Source organism: Acomys russatus, chromosome 17, assembly GCF_903995435.1.
Source record: "Acomys russatus chromosome 17, mAcoRus1.1, whole genome shotgun sequence".
Lineage (NCBI taxonomy): Eukaryota > Metazoa > Chordata > Mammalia > Rodentia > Muridae > Acomys > Acomys russatus.
In genome coordinates, this window is record NC_067153.1 from 62,593,178 (window position 1) to 62,598,387 (window position 5,210).

Here is a 5,210-nt window from a genome sequence, read left to right on the forward strand (position 1 = left end):
TGGGCACCTAAGGGCAGAGCTGGGATGGCCAATCAGAGAACAGCGGCCCAGGATGGTGAGGCCAGGAGCTCTGTGCTGCTTGCCCTTGAGAAATGAGGAACAACAAAGGATTTTCCAGGAAGCCGGGCCCTGATGAGGTGAGCAAGGAGCCACTTGGTACAGGTATGATCAGGTAAGAGGGAGCTGGAGATCTGACCCTGGGGCAGCCGTGTTGATGGCAGAAGTGCCACCAACAAAACAAAGGCCCCCAGTGGGGTGTGTGACTCAGCTCCTTTCCCCAAGGGGTATAAAACGTCTTAAGGAACAAGAACTGGGAGGTTCTGGGGAAAGAACTCAGTGGTTAACAGCAGTGGCTGCTCTGAGGACCCTGGTTCAATTCCCAGCACCCACATGACATCTCACAACTGTTGTAACTACAGCTGCAGGAGATCTGATGCTTTCTTCTGCCCTCACAGGCACCCGGTACCCAAGAGAGTACACAGACATACATGCAGGCAAAACATTAATATGCATAAAATAAAAATACTTTAAGAAAAAAATTGAGGCAGGGTATTTCTGTGCAGCCTTGGTTGTTCTGGACTTGCTTTGTAGACCAGGCTGGCCTTAAACTCATAAAGATCTGCCTGCCTCTGCCTCCCGAGTGCTGAGATAAAAACACAGTTTAAAAAAAAAAAAAAAATGAAATAAAATTAAGTGGAAGTGCTGATTCCAGCAGTAGTACCTGTTCAGGGAGAGTGAGCACTGAGTGCTGTCTGGCGCTTTGACTCTGCACCAGACTCCTACCCAAGTTCATGACAGGAAGAGGCAACAGACAGCGGAGAGCGCAGCGCGGGCCTCAGGAAGGCTCCAAGGCAGGCAGGGGGAATGTGCGTGCTCTTTTCCACGGGCTGAGCTTAGGCCCAGCTGCAGGTGCTCTACTCGGGCTACAAACCTCAGTCTAGGGACTGTTGGGCGCAGACAAAGCTCTGTAGAGTGGGCCAGGCCTGTTGAGCCACCCTACAGCCTGCACACTTTCTGCTTACTGCCCATGAAAGTCGGCACAGCTACAGGCAAGGTAACACTGCCTGTGACTAGCCAGAGCCAGGCCAGGACTCACCTCCTCCAGGAAGGCCTCCTGGAGTAACCCGTCACTCCTGCGCCCTCATCGAGGCTCTGCCCATGATCCGCTGGTGAGGTGGACACCTTTGTTCATTTTGTTTTCCCTGGAGAAAGGTACCTTGGGTTAAACCGAAGTCCTTTTGAGCATCAGCCCTCTGGATCCAGCCTGGCTGTCTTAAAACTTTCTCTCTGGAACCCTCAGTTCCTCAAGGTTCTAACCACATCCTGAAACGAAATGAGACACCTGTGATTACAGTTGGCAGGAAGGGACTTGTTCTCCACAATGTTGGCTCAGCACACAGGCAACAGGAAGACATCCCTTAAGAAACACAGTTTCACGGGCACTGTAGGGCGTGGGGCTAAGGGCGCCTGCTCCATGCACCTAGCAATGCCCAGGATGGTGGTTAGCCAGGGCCAGGAGCTTGAGTCCCACCAGCCTTGGTCCTGCATGTGTCCCTACTGATCAGGCCTGTGCAGCCTGGCCTTCCCGGCCACCAGCCCTCCCTGCTGACAGTGAGCAAACCATTCCCAGCTCCTTTTCCTCTCCTGGGCATGTAACTCTTCAGACTGTCAGAGTCAGGATGCCCCACATCCTCGCCGAGGAGGCCTTCCCAGAGTGAACAAGTGGAGCAGGCGCTCGTGGGCAGGGAGGACACATCTTTCCCTGCTGCTCTAGCCAGACAGCCCGGGGTCTACCCGCTTCTGATTCCATCTGCCACTATACGACAGCCGCAGAGTGTGGAACCCGCCACGGGAGAAGCCTCAGGGTGTGGAACCTGCCACAGGAGAAGCCACAGGGTGTGGAACCCACCACAGGAGGAGCTGCAGGGTGTGGAACCCACCACAGGAGGAGTGTTTCAATGGCCAGAGTGTGAGGGGCGGAAGGCAGGAGAGACGGTGCTGCACTGGCTGCTCTTACAGAGGACACAGGCTCTGTTCCCAGCACCCACATGGTGGCTCAGAAGTCCAGTTCAGGGGGTCCAACACCCTCTTCTTCAAGGACAACAGGCATACATGCAGGCAAAACAGTCACACACATAAGATACAGATTTAAAAAAAAAAAAAAAAAAAAAGGCCAGAATGCCAAAAGACAGCTGTGGTGGTGCATGTCTTTAATCCCAGCACCTGGGAGACAGAGGCCAGTGGCTTCTCTAAGAGTTGAAGACCATGCTGGTCTACACAGCAAGATCCAGGCCAGGACTCTATGGTGAGGCCTATGAAGAGCAGAAGAGAACCAAACTACAACTGTGTGGGGACATTCTGGGGACAAACAACAAAACCCCAAACTACATTGCATTATTTTATTAAATTTTTCTATCAGCTATTATTTCTGGGTACAGTATATATCAAAGGCTCTGGGTAGCTCTTAGCCTCAATAGCTGCCGGCGCATAAATGTTACAGATTTAACGGGGATCTTTGGAAAACCTTATTTTTATTTTTATTTTGCAAATTTTGAATAATCAGATTTTAATATTATTTTACCTTACTGAAGATGACAAACACTACTTGGTTTAACCTTAGAATGTAGGCTGGGGATGGAGGTCAGCGGGCCAAGTGCTGGCCCGAGGCCCTCTGCTCCACTCCCACAAAAGTTCAAGGTCATGTGAGAGTTTGTAGCCAGCCTGGGCTACCTGAGGACCTGTCTCCAAAATGAAACACAATGGCTTAAAAAAATAAAGTAAAAAATGTGTTCTTCGAAACGTGCATTTCTAAGTGAAGGGTAACCAATGTTTAAACGGTCACATTCTCGAGTCAATTTTGTTACTTCGCATCCTTTTTTTACACTTCTGATGTAAAACCGCTCTGATGACTTTGAGTTCTCCTGCCACGCACAATGCGAATTCCGGGTCTAGGAAAATGCCTTTCAGGTTTCAAAGTTACAGGTTACAGGTTTCAAAGACAGTGACACAAGCCGATCCCTGCCGCTGGCCTCTTCCTGGAAGCTTCTGGTCTCATATCACTTCCAGTAAAGTAATATGAGAAACTGATTATACAAAATTCATAAAACTAAACCAAAATTAACCGGCTCCCCTTATCTCCCTGTCTGTTTGGCTTCTCCCCTCCTTCTTTCCCTCCCTCAGCTCCCTGGGATCTAACCCAGGGCATCATTAAATGCCAGGCAAGGACTTTTTTTTTTTAACCAGTGAGCCACACCTCCTACTCGGGCCTCCTGTCTCTACTTGTCCTTGACTCTCATCACAGCCTGTCTTGCGTCAACGCGTCTCTATTCTCTGGCAGGGATCTGGACTCCCGGATCCCAAGCGCCATGCCGTTTCCACCGTTCTATTACTTGCAAGGTCTAAAGGGCAGACGGTGTACAGTAGGTGGCTAAGCCTCTCTCTCATGAGGAGGGAGCGAGCTAGCGGCGTTAGACGTCGGACACTTCCTGCATGTGTGTGGGTTAAGTAGCACTCTGCTGCCACACTTAGCCTGCTCCTTGGACTCCTATCTGGGTATCCAGTAGCCCATTTTATAGGCGAGGATAGCTTTGGCTGGGCGACCTCACTGGTGACTGACACACAGGTAGTGGCTCTCAGTAGTGAGTCCTGTCTTCAATTCTCACACCATTGTTACATCCCTGATACTCTTAACTCCCCCAGGGACGTACTAGAGGGACTGGGCTCTTCTGAGCACCCCCTTCTACTCCTAGCCCCCCACCCCTCCCACCATCCTCTCCTACCCCCACTCGGGGGATCAAACTTAAAGATGCTGAAACTGCAAAGTACCAAGTGAAAGACAGGTACCTGTGAAAGACAGGGTCAGCCACTCAAAACACACCCTTGCTGGCTGGGTGGCCTCGTTGTAAAAGTTCCTTTCTGTGTATCAAATGGACTGCACACCTCAGGGAGAGAGTAGGGACGTGGCTGTCCAGGAAGGGAGCTGCCACGCCATCACCACCACAGGGTATTTGCTCAAGTCAATTGGCTCAGTTATGAGTCTCTTCAAAAGCCGTGGGTGGAGCCCCTCTGACCAAGTGTACCGAGGTGGACATCGTGGTAGACAGGGAACAGGCTGCAGGCAGAAAGGTGCTACAAGACTGCCTGGCCAAATGTCTGTCCCCTCTTCCCCAGGACACTTCCTTGTCATTGAGCCCAGCAGCCTTCGCCTCTCTGGTAGTCACAAAGCTCCCCTCCTCCCCCCTTGGATGTCTCTGTGATCACAGGACTGTGGGGACTTCCACTCCCTGTCCCCTGAGGTACACCTTCATGGATACTGGGGCTCTTTCTGAAGACTGTCTCTACAGCAATTTGGCTTATTCTCCCAGGAGAGTGAGATAAAGGATATTTCTGTAGCCAGTCCATCAAAATGCCCTAGGCCCCAGCACACTTGTTCATTTTAGGTCTACATGCGTGGTGGCGCATGCCTTTAATCCCAGCACTTGGGAGGCAGAGGCAGGTGGATTGCTGTTTCTGTGAGTTCAAGGCCAGCCTACAAAGTGAGTCCAGGACAGCCAAGGCTACACAGAGAAACCCTGTCTCAAAAAACCACCCCCCAAAAAAGCTGAACTGAAGTTATCCAAACCTTTTCTACTGGAAACCTAACAGGGTTTTCTCACCACGGGGTAATAGGATCGGTGTCTGTTACACTTTTGTCGTCTTACCCCAGTCACTGCAGATCAAGATGGCCCACAGGCAGCACTGTGTGTGTGTGTGGGGGGGGGGGTCCCTGCTACAGGACTCCAGGGATGGAGGGGGAGGACCTCACTCACTTAACCTGGGAGGTGGGGGCGGGGTAGAGAAGACACAATGGCTGGGCTAGCTCCATCAGATGGGGATGCTGAGCTTTCACACTCTCTTCTCTCCTGGCTGGCAGCCTGCCCTTGGCTGCAGGAGTCCTACTCAGGGTACCTAGAAACTTTCACCTGCGACGGCACTCAGCAGGCATCCAGCTAAGGTGAACAGTTACCCCCACTGCTCCCAGCAGCAATTGGAGTCCACCGAGCACCCCCCAGTTCCTGGTCCTCCCCCCTCCAAGATCTGCTACATTCAATCCCTTCTCAGTAACGAGGTTACCAAGCTCACCCTGCCTTTTCTCTCTCTTTTTCTCTCTCTCTCTCTTTCTCTGTGTGTGTGTGACCCACGTGCCCTTCCTCTCCACTCAACTATTATCA